This window comes from Chlorocebus sabaeus, chromosome 21 (assembly GCF_047675955.1).
Source record: "Chlorocebus sabaeus isolate Y175 chromosome 21, mChlSab1.0.hap1, whole genome shotgun sequence".
Classification (NCBI taxonomy): domain Eukaryota; kingdom Metazoa; phylum Chordata; class Mammalia; order Primates; family Cercopithecidae; genus Chlorocebus; species Chlorocebus sabaeus.
In genome coordinates, this window is record NC_132924.1 from 10,604,435 (window position 1) to 10,628,050 (window position 23,616).

The 23,616-nt window shown below is 42.1% G+C and overlaps 1 protein-coding gene and 1 pseudogene across 5 annotated transcripts in view; both read left to right on the top strand.

Annotated features, from left to right (window-relative positions):
* The window catches only part of COBL (cordon-bleu WH2 repeat protein), a 301,591-nt gene that overhangs the window by 57,412 nt on the left and 220,563 nt on the right, over positions 1 to 23,616 (top strand). The window lies entirely within an intron of this gene.
* Positions 170 to 1,026, top strand: LOC119620634 (ribosomal protein uL30-like; annotated as a pseudogene).

The following is a 23,616-nucleotide window of genomic DNA, read 5'->3' on the forward strand; positions in this document are numbered from 1 at the left end:
TGTCATCCGCATTTGTGGATGTTCAGGATCTATCCCAGATACTGACCCATGGAAGAGAAACAGTAAATATCTTTTGAGTGAACGAAAGGATGAATGCAAGTCATGTGATCTTTCTCCCTTTTTATTTTCAACGCAAACTTTACATATTATCCTGTTCTATAAATGAGATAGACAAGAGCCACTTCATAATTTTTTTTAGATCTTTAAAAATAGTATACGGTCTTGATAGAGCAAGCACCATCTTCCCCATGTGGTAAGGTTGCGCATGATCAGTAGCTACAACTCTAGAAAGATGACGGAGCAAAAGCAAAGAAAAATCCCTTTAGTTCCAGAAAATCTCCTGAAAAAGAGGAAGGCTTGTCAAGTCCTCAGAGCCACCCAGGCAAAGCAGGCACTTTTGGCAAAGAAGGAGCAGACGAAAGGAAAAGGGCTCAGGTTAAGTGACTGGAATCATTCTTATATGATTCCTGGTGGCAGAAATGTGACAAGATGCGTCCCAGACGACTAGAAGTGAGACCTCATGCCTTGGAATTGCCAGATAACTTTCCTTGACCTTTATTGTACGCATTGAAAGGATTAATGGCGTGAGTTTTCTGGTGCAGAGAACCATGGCAAGACTTCGCCCGAAGAAAATTTTTAGTGGTGTCTTTGTAAAAGTCACCCCCCAGAACCTAAAAATGCTGCGTATAGTGGAAACTTACGTGACCTGGGGTTTTCCACATCTGAAATCTGCCTGTAAACTCATTTTGAAACGTGGACGAACAAAGGTCAAGAAGAAGACCATTTCTCAGATGACACAGTGATGAGGAGCACCTGGGGAAGTTTGGTGTCATTTGTTTGGAAGACCTCATTCATGAAATTGCCTTCCTGGGGAAGCATTTCCAGGAGATCTCATGGTTTTTGTGCCCTTTCCACCTCTCAGTGGCCCATCATGCTACCACAAATAGAGTGGGCTTTCTCAAGGAGATGGGCTCACCTGGCTGTCGGGGTGAACACATCAATCAGTTCATCCACCAGCTGAACTAGACCCAGGTGAGGCAGGGCTGAAAACTGCCCTTGGGTTGACTTTTGATGGGCCATGCCTTGCCACTTAAAAGTTCTTTTTGCAGTTACTAGTCTTCCTACCAGTAACCTTGAGATTGGGTTACTCTTTTTTAATTTTTTTTTGGAGCTGGAGTCTCACTCTGTCGCCCAGGCTGGAGTGCAGTGGCGTGATCTCGGCTCACTGCAACCTCCACCTCCCAGGTTCGAGTGATTCTTCCGCCTCAGCCTCCCAAGTAGCTGGGATTACAGGCATCCACCACTGTACCTGGCTAATTTTGTATTTTTAGTAGAGGCAGGGTTTTACCATGTTGGTCAGGCTGGTCTTGAACTCCTGACCTCAAGTGATCCACCTGCCTGGGCCTCCCAAAGTTCTGGGATTACAGGCATAAGCCACCGCGCTCAGCCGAGATGGGGTTACTATTAAGAGTAACCTTGAGATTGGAAGGAAAGAGGAGGCTGGTACTAACAGATGGAGACCTGCTGGGAGCAATGAATGCCTGGTTAGGACATCCGGCTATGCATAGCCTAAGAGTTATAGGCTTAAAGATGTTGAGTAGCAAAAAACTGTGTTGCTGTGGTCATTTAGCTGGAAATGGAGAAGGAATAATATTAACAACTGATTTCAAAAGGACTTGAAAATGTGAATCATTTATTTTGCTGAAGAAATCTTAACTTTTTTCGAAATTACTTTTTATTGCTGTTGTTACTACTTTTAGGTGCCACACTGCAGTAAATTTTTATCAATGCAGTAGAAGTATATGTTTTTGCTTTTCTGGGGAATTTTTATCAAGTATCTTCAGAGAAGATTATTTCCTGCTTAATCTTCAAAAACTGGAAAGGAAGGGTCAAAGAAAAGACAGTAGGTGACGTTCATGGCAAGCACCTGTCATCACAGTCCAGTTCTAAGGAAAAATTCCAGTGTTTTCTACCTTGGCTGCTGCCTCATCTGAAATCAGCACATTCCATGGAGGAAGGAGTCCTGCTTTGTTGTGTGGTCTGTCCTAGGGTTTAACGTTGGTAAATGAGTAACTCTAGCATTTGTATAAGGCTCCCTAAGACTCCTGCAGCAATCAACCAAGCCCAGGGACATAATTGAATCTGGAGATTCCTGGGGCTTCGTTTTGAAAAAGACTTGAAATATACATAGGAAGAAAGGCACAAAAATAAATATTCACTTGTCTCTTCAAAAAGCAAAAAAAGTATATGTTTTTAACCATTCATTGAAGAGTTATACACTTTTAAATAATAACAGATTCTTTTAATTTGTTTACGGTAGTCAGTTATAACTGTCTTCACTAATTAAGTGTTGCTTCTAGTTATAAAAAAGTATATTTTGGAAAGAGCTATCTTATTTCCAGGAAAGTAATTTAAAAATTAGCAAACAAGTACACTATATTACAGGTAAGTAAATAATGCATTTTCTTTGTTACAGCAAATACACAGTGTCCTAAAGCTTAGCTTTAAAGTTTAATTTCATTAATCAAAACATCTCCTCATTGATTATCAATACCTAATTGCAGGTCTTATGGGAATAGACAGGGAAGATTTCATCAAAATCTGAGTGAAATTTTAGTGCTTTTGTGAATCTGTCTGTTTTTTTAAAGATCAGATTATTTTACTAAACATTAAAATGGCTCTAGTGTGTAAATTCTTTCATATTTTGTGTGATTAATGCCAAATATTAGCAATATTTTTAGAAAACATAGTTTTAACTGGAATATATTTGTGTATACATCTTATAAAATTATGTATATTTATATATAGGTTTATCTATAAATGTACATAATCCCAGAATAACTCACTTGTTCTCAAATGAAAGCATATTCAACTTAAACATTGAAGTGTATAAGCCTACCTTTCGTATGCAGAATGAACCTTTGTATATTGCTTAACAGTATTCTGGATATACCAAATTAATTCCATGATTTGTAAAATCGTGGTGGTGCCCGACACAGTTCAATGTATGTGTCCACTGTGTTCTATTCCTCTACTTTCTTTAGATATGCTGTTGTTTTATCCTCAGTCAAGACAAACCAAAAGAATGGCATATTCGACTGCATTGTTTGGGCTCGGTATTTAAGGACTTCTACTGAATGGAGCCTTGGTGTGATGTAAGTTTTATTGAGGGGAGAAGCAACTGTTGGAAAGCCATCTTTGTATTTTTTGTTTTTGGCACGTTGTTAGGGACATAATTCACTATTGCACACCTTGTCTTTAGCGTGAGGGCTGCGGGGCACTGGTTCTCTGGATCTGTCATCTTTTATCTTGAGATGTGGGAGCTTTGAATCTGGCTTTGCATCTCATCTTTGCCGTGACCACCAGGAAGCTCAGAGCCTTGTCTTGCTAGTCTGGAATGCAGGCTATGCAACCACATACATGACACTTCCACTGGACTGGTTTAGTTTCTGCTCTTCTGGGCTTCCTCATTCCCTGTTCAAGTCTTGTGTCTATTTTATATAATAAATGAGTAAGGAAAATTAGTAAAAGAATCCTTAACTCTGCTCTGGTGCTATATGTAAAATTCCATGTCTAAGAAGAGTGGAATTACTCACTTTAAACAGTAAATCCAGGAAGCAGCTGTCAGACAGGAAATATTTTTGAGTAAAACAATATAGTGAGGTAATAAAACTTCTCATTAGAGCACCTGTCATCATTTAGCCAGTTGGTGACCTTCATCAAGTCTCACAGCTTCTCCGGGCTTTCATTTCCTCTCTGGTAGTGGTAGTAACACTGGCCCTGCTTCTGCCTCGATCTGTGAAACCACATGACGCTTGCAGGAGTGCCCTGGAGGCCCTACTAGGGCGATTGGGTGGATGTGGATCCCGGTAGTGGTGCTGCCCCTGGGCATCTTCCGCGGTGCTTTTTCCTGAGGAACTCCTGAGTGAAAGCCCAGGCCCATGTGGGTGTGGTCATTGCCTCTTCGTTGTGTTCTGAAATTGGACACAGCCTGTGAGGTATTGTGTGCACTGAAAGCCCCAGCAGTGGGCCCTCCTGACACACAAAGACTTGCTTGTGGCCCTGGGCGTCAGCTTTCCAAAGAGCCTGAGAGTGGAATGGTGGGACCCGGGCTCCTGCAGGGAATTTCATGGCCCGACCTTTTGTGCCTTGGCTCCAGCCCTTTATTTAGTGTGCTACAGTATATATAGATTGAGAATGCTCATTTGTCCTTTGCCAGCTAAAGTACCCAGGGCAATATGATGAGGAGTCAATTTAAAGGACTGCTGTCTGGGGTGGGCCGCCTGGAAACACTCTCGTCTTTGTGCTTGGGCTTGATAGTGCAGCTGCTAGGACAGTGTGACATGGAATCCAGGGTCTCAGCTGAGCCACACGGCATTCCAGAACACATTTCAGAAATCCTTTAACCATGGGTGTGTTAGAGCAAGGAGTAAAAATAGAGGCCAAGCTTTTGGTGGAGAGATGGCTACGTGCGGGCCCGGGTCCCCAGACCCCTGGTTGTGAGATCTGGCCTTGCCCTCAGGAGCTGGGCTTCTCAAACTCTGCACAATCTAGGGGACAGAGCAGGGGCTGGGCTGGAGTTTCGTCGGTCAGCTGAGTGGCCGTGTCGGGTGGGGCACCCTTCAGGGCCTGCATTGCTCCTGCATCGGCACACCACCTTGATGTGAGGTCACCGAGTGCCTGGCTCACCACAGCCCATGATTCATCCTGAGTCTCTGCTCTCCACCCTAAGCCCTGCGGAGCCCTTGTTTTTGCCAGGGGGAAGTGATCTCGGCAGAGAACTTTCCAAGTCGAGCCACTGGTCATTGCTAGAGTATGCTCAGTCCCCTTCTTTGTCCTCTTCCATGGGTGAACCCAGGCCTGGCCAAACTTCTGAGCATGTTCCTCCAGCCTCTCAAATATGCAGACCCTCCCTCATGGGATGGGCACGATGCGGGAATGAAAGGCAAGTGGTCTCACTGCAAATGAAGGAAGCCTTGGAGGATACTGTTCCACACTGTTTCTCTAGTTTGGTCCCTAATAATTTGATAAAGAGGAAATATAGGAAGGGCTGCGTTGTGGTGGTTGATGAGTTTCCCAGAGAATGAATCTTTAGAGTCACACAATGGGTTAGATATTACTGTCTCTGACACTAACACTGATGACGTTGCCCAGCAGTGTCTTGGGCAGCAGTTCCTCATTTTATCCTCATAGCAGCTGAAGGAGGTCGCTAGGATTATTCTTCTCTTAATTACATCATGTATTTTAAACTTTTGTTTATACTCAAGTGAAGCTTGCATATTCTACATAGCAGGGTCAGAAATAGTGTAAAATATTCAGATTGATTCAGGCTTCACATGGATCCTGTGATTTTTAGTGTTTAGTGTGACTTAGCCTTCAGAAATATGTGTTTGGGTAGCAGCTTGAACTATCTACAACGTACTTTTTAATTAAGTGAGAAGGGATACATACAGATTGAAGTATGGTATAAGATGTAACTTTTTAAATGCTGTTAGAGCTTTTAAATATTGAAATTTTAATCAACTGAGAAACCAATACATCAACGACATTTATTCAGCCCTGTGATAAGGTCTGAGGAAGATCACGAGAAAATGTAACACAAATTGAAATCGACTGCCCGAGGGTTGGTGTTTTTCACCTTCTGCAGTCCCCTTCACGAGGTCAGATGGTGGCTGTGGAGCGTATGAGAGAGCCGGCGTTCACAGAGATCAGTGCATGTTGGTTGCTGGACTCACAAGAACTCAGTAGGCCACTTTCTAGAGAATTCTAGGTAGTCAACCATTCTAGAATCTGATTGAGAAGAGTGGTGGAGAGGATTGGGGGGCCACCTGTTCCTCAAAGAAGATGGAAAAATGGGGGTTGGAAAGAGAAGGAAGGAAGACAGATATTGGAGTATATGTGCATGTTACCAGGATGTTGTTTGAACATTGGCCAATTTGTTTTGGTTTGGTTTAGTTCAGTTCTAGATTTGATGTTGAAGGTAGTTTTTATTTGTCTATTTGTTGCAAGTGAATAATGTGTTTTCCCCTATATACAAGTCTATATGTAGGACTCAATTTAGCACAAATAATACTTCTGTACTGGAAGGACTACAGTGTAATCATCGGAGATCAGACGCCTCTTATCCTTCCATTTTTTTTCAAAAACGCTTGGTCATAGTCTCGCCTCATCTATGAACGTTACTTGACGTCAGCCATAAAAGTGAAAGCGAAAAATCATTATGAACTGACATGGAGTGATTTGCAGTAATCATTGTCAACGAAGAGGGCACATGGAAATTGTTTATAGTATATCTTTTTGCAAGAAAGAAGAGAAAAGAATAAACACATATTTTCTTTCTTTTGACAAAGAAAAACAACTCAAAAAAAAAAAGGAAGAATGAGGATGTGTGGGAATGAGGTATTCGACATAAAAATAGGAATTAGGTTTCTTTGAATATGGCTTGGTTATATAATTTTGATTTTGAACTACACAAGTGTTTATATATTCAGAAAACAGAATACCATCAAAATTGAAAAAAGGAAATTTTAAAGTGGAAAAACAGAAACAAAGGAATCTAACTGTCTAAAGTTGATAACACAACTGCCCGGAATAAAGACGTAATTCTGATAATTTTGAACGGTTTTCTGATCATGTATCTTTATTGGAACATATTTTAAGAACAAAAGAAATGGCAAAGAACTGTTGAGATTTACCTGGTGCAATTATAGTTGGTAATGGTGTTGTGTTGTAATGCTTCAATTATTTTGTAGGTATTGTAGGTGGTACAAAAAAATAAAATACATTGATGTTATTGGGAATGGAAGTTCTAATTGTGGAAGAAGGGCTACAAGCAGTGAGAATTCTCTCACCTTTTCACTCTTTCTATAAATATAAATGTAAAGTAAATAGCAATGACACCTTTCCAACCATTACAATAACTACAGTTTCCCACATGGATCCTTGGAGAAATGGCAGATTACAGATCTTGACAAGGTTGTACCTGGGGCATCCTGTGCTAGAAAGCAAGCAGGTGTTCAAAGGCCTGTGGAGTAAGTCAAAAAAGGAAACCCAGGAGTAGGCTATAGGGCCTCCTGCTGGCAAGAATAATCGTATTAATAGATTGTAATGTATTAAATTAAAAGATTCAGGAGTCTGAAGTGTTACTCAAATAGTGTCAGCTTAATAAATTCTGAAGAAATCATGCATTTTATATATTTATTTATTATTATTTTGAGATAGAGTCTATTGCCCAGACCGGAGTGCAGTGACCCCATCTCGGCTTACTGAAACCTCCGCCTCCCAGGTTCAAATGGTTCCCCTGCCTCAACCTCTCGAGTAGCTGGGAACACAGGTGCCCGCCACCGCACCCGGGTAATTTTTGTATTTTTTAGTAGAGACGGGGTTTCACCATGTTGAGCAGTCTGGTCTCGAACCCCTGACCTCAGGTGATCTGCCCGCCTCGGCCTCCCAAAGTGCTGCAATTACAGGTGTGAACCACTGTGCCTGGCTAAAATTATGCATTTTAAAAATCATCATTTTGCAACCTTGACCTAGGCAAGAATTATGTTTGAGTGATAAAATCACTGGGTTTTGAAAGACTGTTGAAGAATTAGATATTTATGCGTTCTCAGGTATTATCTCACAGATTACATACTACTTAGAAAAGGGAAAACAACCATTACAATGGAATAATCTACAGGCCAGCCTCTTAAGCTACTGCTTAAATTCAACCCCTCCTGCTGGGGACAACCTGATAATATGTGCCAATATTATGCCCTTGTATGATGCTAGGAGAAATCACCTATACTCCTCTCTAGTGCTCTTGCCCCAGAAAGCTTTTAATCTGAATTATGAAGAAACAATTGAAAAATTGAGAGTATTCTTCAAAACAGCTGCAGTGAAGTCTCCTCACAGAACTCAGTGTCGTGATCCTAAAAGTCATGTGGAAATTCAGGAAACCCAGAAGGGCTAAAACAATCTTGGAGGACTCATATTTCCTGATTTCAAAACTTACTACAAAACTACAGTAATTAAGAAAGTGTGGTACAGGCACAAGGATAGACAGGACAATGGAGCAGAACAGAGTTCAGAAATACACCCTTAACTTACACTTATGGTCAGTTGATGATTTTCATCAAGAGTGCCAACCGCATTCAGTAGGGGAAAGAATCGCTTTTTTAACAAATGGTGGTAGGACAACTGGACATTGACATGCAGAACAATAAAGCTGGACTCCGTGTTGATACTATACACAAAAATTAAATGGATTATAGATCAAAATATAAGAGCTAAAACAATAAAAGTCTTAGAAGAAAACACAGTAATAAATCTTTATGATGTTGGGGTTAGGCAAGGCCTTTTTAGAAATGATACCAAAAGCACATGGGGCAAAAGAAAACTCGGATAAATTGGACTTCATAAAAATTAAAGACACTTTTGTGCTTCAGAGAACACCATCAGGAAAGTGAAAATGCCTATAGAATGGGATAAAATATTTGCAAATCGTGTATCTCTTAAGGACTTGTATCCAAAATATTTGCAAATCATGTTTCTCTTAAGGACTTTTATCCGAAATATTTGCAAATCACTTGTTTCTTAAGGACTTATATCCAGAATGTGTTCTGAAGTTGTGAACTCTTACAACTCAACTTTAAATAGATGAATAACCCAACTGGAAAATGGCCAAAGTATTTCTGCTGACGTTTCTCCAAAAAAGATATTCAAACGACCAATAAGCTCATAAAAAGATGTTTAATATCATTAGTTATTAGGTAAATCCAAGTCAAAAACACTGTGACATACCACTTCAAACCCACTAGGATGGCCGTAATCAAAGACAGTAACAAACATTGGCAAGGATATGGAGAAATTGAAACCCTCATCCATTGCTTATGGAAATGGTGAAATGGTGCAGTCACTTTGAAAAACTGTTTGGCAGCTTCTCAAAATGTTAAACATGACTTCTGTCATATGACACAGGAATTTTACTCCTCAGTGGAAACATGTGAAAACATATGTCTGCACAAAAACTTGTACATAAATGTTAATGGCAGCATTGCTTATAACGAAAAAATAGAAATAACTAAAATGTCTATCAGCTGCTGAATGCATAAATAAAATGTGATATATTTATACAATTATTAGGTAACAGTAAAAGCAATGAAGTACTGACACATGGATGAACCTTCAGAACATTAGGCTAAGTGAAAGAAGCCAGTCACAGAGCGTACATATTGTATGATTTCACTTATGTGAAATGTCCAGAACAGGCCAATCCATAGAGATGCAAAGTATTAATAGTGGATCAGTAGTTGTCTAGGGCTGGGGAGATTGGAAGAAAAAAGTGGGGGTGACTACTAGTGCTAATGGGTTTGGGATTTCCTTTGGGGATGATAAAAAGAGTCTAAAATTGTGGTGATGGTCCCGCAACACAGTGAATATATGACAAACTATTGAATTGTACAGTGTAAATGGGTGAATTATATGGTGTGTGAATTATATCTCAATAAGGCTGTTTTTAAAAAGCCAATGTCATGAAAAACAAAACAGAACAAAAACACAGGGGAGAGTGTTCTAAAGAGATCTAACAGTGAAATGCAGTGCATGAACCCTGATTGTGTTTTGGATTAAAAAAAAAAAGCTGTAAAAGATCACATAAGGACATCGAGGAAGTTTGTGTTTGAATTATATGTGGGATCCTATTTTCTTAGGTGTGATAAAGGTATTGAGCTTATGTAGAGACTGCTGTTACTCTTAGGAGACGTGCTAAAGGACTTTAGAGTGCAGTACTGTTTTCTCAGCAACTTTCAAATGATTCAGAAAGCAAAAATTGTGTGTGTGTGTGTGTGTGTGTGTGTGTGTGTGTGTATACACATGCAAGTATATATAGAAAGGGAAAATGGATCATGGAGTAGTTTGAGGATAGTTCATTGTACCAATCTTTCAGCATCTTTTAGGCTTCAAAATTTCAATTGCTTCTCATCACTGTGTGTTCAATCTGACAGATATTGGTTGAGTGTACAGTGTGTGTCTGGTACTGTGATCTGGGTGTGCAGTGGGGACAGTACAATTAACGATGATGTCCATGCCAGGCAATAATCTATGAAGGACAGAGAATGCAATATAACTTAGAGATATGATTCCTGCCTTCAAGGATCTTGATATGGATCTAAATCTTGATAACTAGTGTTAGAAATAAATTCTAAGTGAATCTAAACTGTTGTAAGCTAGGGCAGCTTCGTGTGAGTCATTCGGCAGAGGTCATTTGAGAATGATCACACATGGGTGGTTTAAGTTGTCACACCTTTGTGTAGCTGGCAGCGTCCTGAAACAAGGGCGCAGAATCCTCTCTTACTAGCAGTTTCCTGTAACACAAAGTTGTTAACATTCAACCTTCTCCCCTGGAATATTATGAGCTAATATTGTGTTGGATATATTTTGTTCTTTGAGCTCCTAGAGTTAATAGCTATGTAGTTTACAGGAAGCAAAATACCTGGCATGTCATATACATTCTCTTGGTGTCCTTTTCTTAGTATATTTTATGTGTTCTAATTTGCAGGTTTGACCCCAGTCCTCTGCCACTCAGGTGACCTTTAACAGTTGCTGCTCGAGATGTTATTGATTATTTAAAATTTAGAATGTATACTATTATCTGTTATTAGAATATGATCATCATTAAGTAGATTTAATAGCACTGTAAAAATCATCATAAATAGATCAATTATTTTCAATAGTAATTTAAAGCAGGAAGCCATAAAATATAACACATTATACCTTAGTTATTTTAATGAAAACTTAGAGGTATGTTTATTGCCAATTCTTTGATGTGGCTGAGGCCCCTCTTTTGTGTGTGGGCAGAGTTGCTGTATCAGTCTTTTGGGCTTTCCGGCATCAGGGTTTCCAGTCAAGGGGGCAAGAGGGGCTGAAATCCATCCCATCTCCACTCAGCAAGCCGTGCATCTGTAGCTTTGTGTGTGAAGGACTGCCACCTTTCTCCAGCTTACATTCAGCTTATATAACACCTTAGTTATTTTATTTATGATGGCTTGGCCATATGGGTCCAGTGTTTAAGGTTCAAGGACAACTTTGTAAACCATCTTAGTAATATATGAACTAAAAATTTCAGCTTGTTTTTTAAAAGTACCTGGACAATAAAAGATACTTGCTCAAAACTTTGAGAAGTAAATGCTTCTGTATTTTTATAATTCCTCCCACTCTTGTCATTTTCAGTTTTCTTGCCCACACTCAATTAAATAATATTTTTAAAAAGTAAAGATAGCCTTTATAAAATTTGTCCACAGCGTTTTACAAAGTTTTCTTGAAACTGTCAACTATTTTTATTTTCAAACTTTAATTTCATCAGTTTACATAATATTTAATTAAATTTTATAATTATGATAGCATAGGCAACTGACAGTAATAAATTGGTGAGCAACATTTCTCTGCTTTGGCAATTGTAAAGTCCACCTTGTAGGATGAGTTCTCTGAATGTGTACCGTCACTTTCTGGCTACAAGGCTATTTGGTGTGGGGTGGACACAGGCCCATCAGAAAGAGGGCAGAGCCGTGATTACCAGGCTGGCCAGCTGGTGGAGGTTTGTCAAGGGAGTGTCTACTCTGTATTTTCTTTCTTCTTCTTCTTCTTCTTTTTTTTTTTTTTCAAATGGAGTCTCACTGTGTTGCCCAAGCTGGAGTGCAGTGGCATGATCTTGGCTTACTGTAACCTCCGCCTCCTGGGTTCTAGTAATTCTCCTGCGTCAGCTTCCTGAGTAGCTGGGATTACAAACATGCACCACCCCACCCAGCTAATTTTTGTATTTTCAGTTAGAGATGGGGTTTCACCACATTGGCCAGGCTGGTCTTGAACTCCTGGCCTCAAACGATCTGCCTGCCTCAACCTCTCAAGGAAAATGTTCTTCTTTAAGCCAGTTCCTGGTACAGTTTTCGCAGCCAGCTCTGCAGAGGGTTTGAATGTGAGCCTCTGTGCCCAGTTTAGGTCTGGTGGCTCCTGGCAGCATTGTCTGGTAATCCAGTTGTTATTCGGATCAGCAAAAGAATTATAGCATGGTGAAAGTGGAAAAATAAAGCTTTCATTGAGGAGCAAAAGTAAAAGGAAAGTGTCAAGTAGGAACAAAGATGATCACAAAGAAATGTGGGTATTCTCTGCTTGGAGAAGAGAAGTTACAAAATTTATTACGCTTATAAAAATGTGATTAAAAGGAGTGACATTGGAATCTTTCCTTGTCTAATCTGTCTTTGAAGGATTTAAGACATGTTCATTTCTGGATTCCATGCTCTGCCCTCATCTCAAACATGACTGCGAGAATGGTTTCATGCTCACCTTTCCGGGCACATATTCTGTGGGAAGGATGAGAGATTTCCAGGAATGTTTCATGTTTAGGGTTAAGCAATGAATTTTCTGTGTCTGTTGCTTTCACTTCATTGCCTTCCCTTTCACAGATTCAGTTTTGGGGTTGCATGTCCTCATGTCACCCAATGGATGGTTCCCTGGATGGGAGCCCCCTCACTCACCAAGGGTCACAAATAGCCTTGCCTTGAACACCGTTCATCTGGATCCGATACACAGGAGATCTGAGAGACAAGAGATTCACAAATGGGTTCAAAAGTTCCATCATTTAAACATATTGAATAGGTATAAATGCAGAATTGGGTAAATAAACTATACTATGTCTATTTTAGAAAAAGAGATGTTCAGAATGGGTCTTAACCTGGTTTATCCCAGTATATATTCCAAATCTTAATTACATAATGGGCTTAGAAAAAGTAAATTTTTGTTCAGATGATAAAGATTGTAAAGTTATCCCTGAATACATTTGTATCTGAGGTGCTTCTGTAGCTTTAGGGATGACTGAATAATTTTCTTCTTAAAAATTTAACCACTAGGCAACATTGTTGTGCCTATGCCCATTATTCTCTCTGAGGAATCTTTCATTTTTATTTTTTTAAATTTTGTTGTTAAAATCTATTTCCTAGTTCTTTTAAACAATTTGTATTTAGGTATTTACAAAGACTGGGTAGGTTGAGGAGTGTTAAAGCTGATATAAACAAAAGATATTTTGTGCCATTAGAAAATAATCTCCAAAGAATCATTTGTGTCCTATTTGTAAAGTGGGGAGTAATTTACCACTCGTGTAATTTACATGCACTCAAAATACACATTTTTTGACCCCTGCCCTCCATCTTGTACCATCCAACTGAATGTGAGGTTGAATAACAAGAACCAATGGATCATCTGACAGTTTTTTTTAGGGGGTGGCTGTGGTTCCTGGGGTCCTCTAAAGTGTCTTGCTGGTGTCTCCTTGAGGAACTGCAAAGCCCATGGTTGGGACATGTTGCTGTTCTTCTCTTCCCTTCCAATTAAGTGTAGTCTTCCCCATAAAATCGTATCTCTTATTTCATATTCTAAAGCAATGGAATAGATCAATATTATTTTATATGTAAGTTTTATGACATGAATCATTTCATAACCACAGATGCACAGTAGGAGGAGACTTCTTTATATTAAACTCATATCTTTTGATGTGCCTCAAAGTGGTAGACTCTGTGTTACAATTCTGTATGCAAAGCCTGTTTTGTTGTGTCGCCCAGGCTTGAGTGTAGTGGCATGATCTCGGCTCACTGCAGCCTCCCCCTCCCCGACTCAGACGATTCTCCCACCTCAGCCTCCTGAGTAGGTGGGATTATAGGCATGCACCACCACGCCCAGCTAACTTTTGTATTTTTAGTACAGATGGCGGTTTCACCATGTTGGCCAGGCTGGTCTTGAACTCCTGACCTCAAGTGATCTACCCATCTTGGCCTCCCAAAGTGCTGGGATTACAGTGCTGGAATTACAGACATGAGCCATTGCGCCTGGCCTTGTGTTTATTTGTTTGTTTGTTTATTTTTAACTTAAGTGGAATAACCTTCGGGGTCTTCTTTCAGCAGTAACTCAGCTGACTGGTCTGCCTTAGGATAATTTGAATAGGGTTGAATATGGCAAGAACCAACCTGGATGCTGTTTGCTGGAGTGATGCAGACCTTCTAAAGATCACTTTGAATAGGTGGAGGAGAAAGACTCCCCACCCCTTGCCATGAATGCCTTTATGTTATGGGAGATGGGAGCAAGCTTCAGCCATGAGATGCTTCCATAGTCACCTTGCCCCTACCTGTCCAGTGTCCACCTTTGTATACTTTCTTCAAAAGAAAAATAAAGCCACCATCTCCCCCTTTCATCCAACCAGTTGTCTTGAAGTGGAAGATTTTAAAAATTCCTATTTCCTTTCCAATTTTCAACCCTTCCAGGGAATCTATTATTTATACCTCACTAGCAGGAACCTCAGGAGCTCCTGTCCGAAAGGCTGGTTCTGATAGTTGAGAGGGAACAGAGAACATGATCCCACTGGCTGTGGATAACATGAAGAGGCAGCACCACTGAGAAAGCTGAGCAGCCCCGAAAGAAGAGAGACTCCAAGCTCACGGCGTTTGTTGGGGCCAATCCCAGTTGGGAGTTGTTTGAGAGGGTCCTCTCCGTGATTGGCCTCTAGCCTTTAAGGTGCATGGCCTGTGACTTAACATGGCAGGTGGGAGGTAGAAAGGAGCTGAGGCTTCTGCCTCAGGAATGGAAGGGTGCGCGGTCACTGCACGATTCTGACAATGACCACAGGTATCCACTGGTTCTGTGAGGCACTGAGTCCTGCAGGCCCGCACTGCTTGGTGTTTGCAGGGAAGCTGCATCTGTGTTGGCTGTAATGACTTATTGGGGCATGCGGGCTCTAATGCTTAGGACTTGGCAGGGAGAGGTCCACCCTAGGCTATTTTGGGAACACACTCTAATTTTTCTTTGAATTGTTCAATGTAGTCATTTATTTTTCATGTAGTTTAAAAATAATTGTAAATGAGTCATCTGCACAAAAAAAGCCCATTTGTTCTTGCCAAACTTTGGAAGAAGTCTGCAAGTATCACAATCTGTGTAACTGATAGAATCTACAAGTCAAGGACACCATAGAATTGCAACCACAATAACTCTTTCTTCATAAACATTATAATACTTCCTTAATCAGCATTTTGTGCATTTTATTTGAATGAGGTAGAAGTTATATGGCCCAGGTCTAATAGCATGGCCTGTGCTACCCTGTATGGTGTGCAGGCATGGTTCTCTCTCCACCCCACCAGGGCTGACAGCCAGACCAGCAGGGACGCTGTGGCTGGGACAAGGTCAGGGCTGGGCTGGGTGCCAGGGGAGAGTTTCTCCTGGAGCTTTGGGGAATGTGCCATGATTGGAAGTGGGATGAGAGGATGGGCAGGAGGCTCAGGGTAGGGGAATTGCTTGGTGCATGTGTCCTGCTGACAACAAACAGCATTTATCATGGGCTTCTGAGCTGTCAGGGATAGAGGAGGCGGCCCCTGCTGATGGAGATAGAGCTCCTGCCTGGATAGACTTGCTGCAGGCCTTTTGTCTCCCTGGTCCAAATTATACAGGAAAATGCCGTCTTCTTCATAGAGTCTTTTTTTTTTATTTCAAGTAGGAAACTTAGATACTTGCTTTTCTGCATTAAGGCTAGGATATTTATTTTTTTAGTTTTAAATTCATGGAGTGATAAAAAGAAGTGTGAAATATTTTCTAAATGCTACTAGATATTTTTAGGCCTTTCTGCTTAAAAATAAATGACATATACATACCACATGGTGTAATTCATAGATATCATCCTTGCATTTGCAGAGATCTTTGCCATAATGAAAACTAAGTCTTTGGATGATGTATTATTTTTGCTAAAATCATTTCCTCACAAAATTTCAAGTTACTCTGCAGGCAGGATTTGTCCTTTACCTAAACTTTGTTTTGTATAATTTAATAATATGAATAAGAAAACTTTAAAAGTGCCCCAATGTTTGAATAGTGCCATATGGTTTGCGAGGTGCCTTTTGCTCATTTCACATCAGTTAATCCCAGGCTTGCTTTTAGCTAAACAGTTGTGTCTGTCTTATTGCCCTGGAACCTTCCTGAGATCTGAGACCATACACTGTAGTATCATTTACGTTATGGACTCCCTAGGAAATACCCTGTAAATGGTAGGTCCTGATACATGTTTGCAGAATGCATGAAACTGTATTTCTCATTTTACATTTATTAATATATTATTTCTTCTATGGGATGTAATTCATTCATTGGACTCACATTTCAGCAAGCTGCTATTAGCTACTCTGGTGGTTGAGTTTGGTAAGAGGACAGAATTGTCCACTCCAAGGGAGGAAGGGAATCAGTACAAATGTTATAGAACTGTGGAGAAAGTGTTTGGTACCACAAAATTGAAATCTTAGCTTTTGCAGAAAATACTTCTAATTTCAGCAGGAGCGGGTAGGGATGAGAAGAAAGTGAAGATGAAAGAGTATGAGCTGGATTTTAGAAGGGGCTGGTGTTTGGTTGGACTTTGAAGGCATTCCAGGCAGAAGAACAGCATCCACAAGACTCTGGAGATGTGAAAGCAGGGGTTTCAGGGAGCTGTGGACTTGCAGGAGAAGGGAGTGTGGGAGGCAGGGAGGGCCATCATGGGAAAAGGCAACTGATCAGGTCAGTTAGAGTGTGGAGGAAGCCTGGCTGTAAAGGCATGAGTTTCGGAAGCTATGAGGAAATTGGGACATTTGGTGTAGGGCTACTCTTTGGAAAGGTTTCCTCTTTTGAATGGAAGGAGGTGTGGAAAGAGGAAGGAAAGAACAGTCTCAGCTAGCGAGCCAAGACAGGGACAGACTAAAGATAGGGGAGCAGAGGAAAAAATGGGTGAAGCCTTAGAAGAGATGTGAGCTTAGCCCTTTTCTGAAACCGCGTTCCTTGCAGGAACTCCTCGGGGTCTCTGCTGACAGAAGCATGGTGAAGGTGGAGCCCAGGACAGGAACATATTGGGCAAGGTCTTCCGGGACTTGGAATAGCTGCAGCAATGATATAATGGGGCTGAGAGCAATGAGGAGGAACATCTACTTGGGGGCCCTGTTGGGGTCACCACACGTGACTTTGTGGGGAGGGCCAGTTTCCTCTGGCAGTGTCTTGCAGCCTGGGAGAAAGCTGAGGGACTTAGGGATTGGAACTGGAGCACGCTGTGGGTGACAGTGAGTGGCCGTAGGAGAGGCTGGGCCCCATGAGACCCTATCGGTTTGGTGTGAAAGGGAGGAAGTACCTCTGTATTGTCAAATAGCAGCATCCACACAACTCTCTATCTGTGGCCAGAATATAGAGTTCCCTAATTGAAGGTTTTGGACATGTGAGTGGCTATTACAGTAGCCTGGCAAAGAAGGCCATGTGATGGAACAAGTCAAGAAACTGTGAAGTGTTTGAAAAGTCAGTGTTTCTGTTTATGCCTTGGTGGACAACAGCAGGTATATAGGAAGGAGGACAGCAAATATCTACTGCAGTCGTGGGGCACCAGGGCATGCTGGTCCAGGCCTCTGTGGAGGACTTAGACATTCTCCTCGGAGTGTGGCTTTTTCTTGTGTTTCCATTTTGCACTGGAACATGATTTGCAGCCTCAGTTCTCATTGGCAGGTTGTGCACTGGGTTTTATCCCGGAGCCTTGAGGGTGGGAGCTGAGCACATATGTGTGTGCAGAAAACCATGCTGGAGAGGAGGGTGTGGGCAGAGTCACTTTGCAGGGACCGACATGGGGAAAGCATTTTCACACGTTGGTTTATCTTTCCTTAACTGATATATTTTTTAATTTTTAATTTTGAAGATTCACAGGAGGTTGGAAAGGTAGCACAGAGGTCCTGGTACCCTCCCCAGTTTCCCCACAGTTTTGTCGTCTGTAGTATAGGACAATACCAAAACCAAGAAGAGGACACTGGCGCAGGTGCCCACCACATGCACATCCTCACACCTGGAGGTCCATGCAGGCCAGACACAGTGCCGCTCTTTCACCCGAAGACCTCCTTCTACCCCCTTTCAGGCACAGCCACCTCCTTCTGCTGTCCCCAACTCCGGGAATCACCAGTCTGTTCTCCATTGCTATGATTTTTGTCATTTTGAGGATTTTGTATCAGTAGGATCATAACGTATGTGACCTTCTGAGACTTTGCTTTTTTTCACCCAGCGTAACGTCCTTGGGCCCCACTCAGCTTGCTGTGTTGCCTCCTTTTCCCTGCTGAGGGGTAGCCTGTGGTACGGGTGCACCAGAATTTAACTGTTCATCACAATCCCCGCACCATGTTTTCATAGATATATACAAGATTATGCCCTAGCTCATTTTTAATTGTGAGTATATAATTTTAAATTTCCAATAGAGCCCATAGTAGCAGCTGGTATTGAGGGCGTTGCAGTATCCCACGAGGGGCAGTGACATGACTGTCACCCCTGTGTCACCACTGGAACCTGAGGCACAGAGGGGTGAGATGACTCGAACATTAGGGGGACAGGGAGTCACACCGCAGCATCAGCTCCAGCACTTCTGCTCCCCGCATGCAGCTGCCTTCACATCAGTGCAGTGACCCCACAATATTATTTCAACTTCATGGAATAGCATCCAGAATAGTCCCCACCTCAGCACGTTGTCTTGAACATGTTCTCTTACATCAGTTCATGCTATATTTTGCCCATCCGTCCTTAGTGGTACAACGAGACTGGCTCACTCATCCAAGCAGTGCCACCAAGGCAAGTTTAACAAGTGCAGAAAATTGGTCTGGTCCTAGCTCCATGTCCCTTCATACCTGGTCAGCCCCTCCTGGGTGCCTGGTGACCTTGGGCAGCTCCCTAAGGGAGCAGCCAGCCCTCCTTCTTTGGGGCCTGGACTTCCCTTGGTAGCGGTTACCCTGGGCTTTCCTCTGTGTCGGGCACCTTGTTGGATGAACCAGCTGTGCGGAGGTGATAATGTTGGCATCTGACAGGGCCTCGCAGAGAGGAAGCACCTGGGCGGGTGGGCCTCTTCTACCCAGGGGTTGGGCTCAGCTCTGTCTCCAGCTCTTCCAGGGCCCAGTTCTCACAACAGAGCAGATGGTGGGTATCTAGCTGTGTTCATATCCTAAGTTAACATTTTCTGTTTGTGGATCTTATGAACCTGAAGGTCATAACATTCAACAGCATCAAGTAGGTGACCTCAGAGATCAAAGAGTCAATTTATGGGCGAGGAATTGGAGTACAGCAGGGTCGGTGGACAGCTCAGGTTGATTGACACTCTGGAACTTTCTGGCACCTTTTTTATACTGTACAACATGAAGGTGAGTCCAGCCAGGGCAACCGGTGGTACCGGCAGAGGGTGTCCAGGTTCCTGTGTCTTGAACAAAGAATTGGACAAAATGTACAAACAAAGCAAGGAAAGAATGTAGCAATGAAAGCCAAGATTTATTGAAAATGAAAGTACATTCCACAGGGTGGGAGTGGGCCCGAGCAAGTGGCTCAAGAGCCTGGTTACAGAATTTTCTGGGGTTTAAATACCCTCTAAAGATTTCCCATTGGTTACTTGGTGTACACCCTATGTAAATGAAGTAGTGGCCCACAGTCAGTCTGATTGGTTGTGGGAGGGGACCCATCAGAGGCTGAAGCGAAGTTATAAAGTTACACCCTATGCAGACATCTGATTGATTGCAGAAAGTGACCAATCAGAAGCTGAAGTGAAGTTACAAAGTTATACTCTTACACAAATGAAGACTTGACCTGAGACCAGACTTGTTGTGAGAGGAGACGAATCAGAGATGCTTTCAGTTTTTCATCTGTATGCAGGAAAAGGGAGTAGCCTCTGGTCCTTTTGTTACTTGGGAATGCAAAGTTGGGGTTTTCCTTTTGATTTAGGTCTAGGAAGTCAGTGTGAATTGGCCTTAGGGTCCCTGTCTTCAGACATTACTGTCCTGCCTCACCTGTGTTATCCTGTGTGAAAGGACTCCTCCCTGAAGGACCCCTAGCACTTCTCTGCAGGATGGACCTTGTGAGCAGCTGAGGAATGATGATCATGAGTCTGGAAAAGGCTTTGTTACCTTTTTAAAACCATATGAAGTGAGGAAATACTGACACATGGCAGTGTTTGGCTGCCAGAGTTGTCAGCCTCCATCTCTCCTTGCCATACGTGTTAGTTTGTCACATGTACATGACTTCCATTTCATCAAACTGCTCTTCCAATGACAATGACTTTTACTTTTTTAAAAAATATGAGATTAATTTGTTTCTCTTCCTCTGGAGCAGGAGCTACATCACTAAAATATTAATCAGTGATCATGGGAACGGCCGAGGAGCATTGGTTTCTTAATGGGATCTGCACAGGGGAGCCCCCAGGCCTTCTAAGGGGACCGGCTCTGCCCAGCACTGAGCACCTGTGGGGAGACATGTTCTCACTGGCATTGGTTCATTTATGTTCTAAAATGAGTTTAGACACTGAATTGTTGTCATGAATAACATACAAAATAGTGTGTATTGGGCTGAAAATAGGTTACTAAGTACCAGTTAAGTAAAAGAATGTTTAAAAGTTTATGTATAATCTTTTGTTATTGGAGGGACACGTTGAGCACCTGTGGGGAGACATGTTCTCACTGGCATTGGTTCATTTATGTTCTAAAATGAGTTTAGACACTGAATTGTTGTCATGAATAACATACAAAATAGTGTGTATTGGGCTGAAAATAGGTTACTAAGTACCAGTTAAGTAAAAGAATGTTTAAAAGTTTGTGTATAATCTTTTGTTATTGGAGGGACACGTTGAGACTTCATTGAAGTGTTTTCCACATTGTGATCAAAACTGGAATTTGCTGTCTCTAATAATCCTTAAAAGAAACAAGAGATGGTGCAGGACCAAGGTGCTGTGCCCACTCATGTGTTCGTTTACTTAGCCTGAACACCAGCAGGGTTACCAGGTCCTATTCTGGGGCAGGGAAAGGCTGGATCAGATGCAGCCCTGCCTTTAAGGCACTCACTGCCTAGAATTGGGTGGGGCGGCAAGGCCCACTGCTCACCAGTCACCATCAGGACCCCTGGGATAGGCCGTGCTGGGTTAGGAACTGTTGAACAGCCAACTCTCCGAGGAAACGGTGGTCTTATAAATTTCACTTGTAAAAAGGGTGTGTAGTACATAATTTAAAATAATACTAGTCTGGGCACGGTGGCTCACGCCTATAATCCCAGCATTTTGGGAGGCCGAGGCGGGCAGATCACCTGAGGTCAGGAGCTTAAGACCAGCCTGGCCAACATGCTGAAACCCCGTATTATTAAAAATACAAAAAGTTAGCCGGGAGTAGTGGTGCATGCCTGTAATCCCAGCTACTCAGGAGGCTGAGGCAGGAGAATCACTTGAACCCAGGAGGTGGAGGTTGCAATTAGCCAAGGTCGCACCACTGCACTCCAGCCTTGGCAACAAGAGTGAAACTCCACCTCTAAAAAATTAAAAAAAAAATATGTTCAGTACTCTTTAATGCAAATTCCATAGAGCCAGTTGCTGATCACAGATGCTTTTGTTCACTTGAGCCACACTCATGTTCATGGGCCATGCTATGGCTGCACTGATGGAGCCCAGTTCCGAAATGAATGCTGATGGATATTTCGTTTATAGTGAGTAAAGTGAGAGAGCGAATGTTGGAATATCCTCTTTCCTTCAGTGATAATGAGACTTTGCTGAACTGGATTAAGTGTATGAATACTCAGAGTGTTTCCTTAAATTATTATGCAATTCACAATGTGGAAGCGACAGACAGGACCACTTGTGAATGTGATCTGCATTGTCAAGATTTCCTCATCACCATCCTAGGTCTGGACCAAGGCTTGGCAGGCTGTGGTCAACAGGCCAGATCCTGTTTTGGTACAGCCTGCAATCTAAGAGTGGTTCTTACATGTTTAAAGGTATTTTTTTTTTAAATAAACAGGAAAAGAATATTTTGTAATATACAAAAAATTATATGAGATTCAAAATTGTGTCCATAAGTGAGATTGTATTGAAACACAGCCAAGTTCATTCATGTATATATTGCTTTTTTGCCACAGTGGCTAAGCTGAGTAGCTGTGACAGAGATCATATGGCCCACAAAGCCTAAAATGTTTACTATGTAGCTATTCATGGAAAATGTTGCTGATCCCTGATCTAGACAGTCAGTAAAACAATAATGCGTGCCTTGATTTGTCACATTTGCTCATTTCCGTGGCATAATACCATGACTGATAACCAGCCACTAAAGTGAGATATGAGTGGGGAACTGGGCAGAGGCTGTGGCAACTCCCATCGAGTAGTAGTCTTACCAGAAAGGGGTCCGATCTAGACCCCAAGAGAAGGTTCTTGGATCTCATGCAAGGAAAGAATTGGAGGCAAATCTATAGAGTAAGGTGAAAGCAAGTTTATTAGAGAAGTAAATAAACAAAAGAATGGCTACTCCATAGGCAGAGCAGCGCCTGAGGTCCTGGTTGGCAACTTTTATCATTATTTCTTGATTATATGCTAAACAAGATGTGGATTATTCATGAGTTTTCCTGGAAAGAGGTTGACAGTTCCTGGAACTGAGGGTTCACCCCCTTTTTAGACCATATAGGGTAACTTCTGGGCATTGCCATGGCATTTGTAAACTGTCATGGCACTGGTGGGAGTGTAGAAGTAAGGACGAACAGAGGTCACACTCGTGGCCATCTTGGCTTTGGTGGGATTTAGCCAGCTTCTTTACTGCACCGTGTAATCAACAAGGTCTTTATGACTTCTATTTTGTGCAGACCTCCTATCTCATCCTGTGACTAAGAATGTCTAACCTCCTGGGAATTCAGCCCAGCAGGTCTCAGCCTAATTTTACCCAGCCCTTATTCGAGATGGAGTCGCTCTGGGTCAGATGCCTCTGACAGTATTTCTACCCCCATACAGAATGGATTTTAATAACCCCAAAGGTACAGATAACAGTGAAATGAGTAGGAAGTGATAAGGGCTGCATATTTATTACCCTTATTTTTAATATATTTTATTTAACAATAAGTTTATATAATTTACTTTTTAATAATTAATATGCTACCAGCATTCCAGAAAATTTAACAGCTGGCTCTCGAGAGCCCTATGAGCTGGTTTTAGGGCATCTGTGGCTGGGTGGAGGGGAGGCTTCTTCACCTGGGACTCCTGGGAAAAAGGATTTCCTGACCAGTATATTTAGGGATGAGGCAGGGTTGCCAGGGAAATAAGAGGTAAGACTTCTCTGCAGAGGAGAGAGGAGTCAGGGTCACTGGGGGAAAGAGGAGCACAGGGTCAGGGGCCATGAGCATTATGGTGGGGGCCAGGAGGCTGCCGGATACACCCTGCACTGAAGCCTTGAGTAAAAACACAAAAAAGACTGTGGCTAGTGTGTGTTCAAAACCAACATTTTTTCCCCTTTGCTTTAACATAAGAAAAGACACAGCCTTATTTTACCCATCCCCTGTTCAAGATGGAGTTGCTCTGGGTCAGAGGCCTTTGACACTTTTGTTAGCGCTGGCGGGCAAAGAGTAACTTCAGTGTAGGTTACAGCTGCTCTACCCTATATTGCTGCATTCAAACTGAAGAGAGGTTTTCAAGGGGAAATGAGAACTCTGCCCCGCTACTGTCATTTACTGAGGGCTTCACACAGAAAGCCCAGGGAAGGGCAGGGGTCTCCTCCTCATGAGACCCAGTATGTGGAGGGAACTGCAGGGAAGGGACCCCAGAGTGGCCCAGCCATCCTTGCTCCAAAG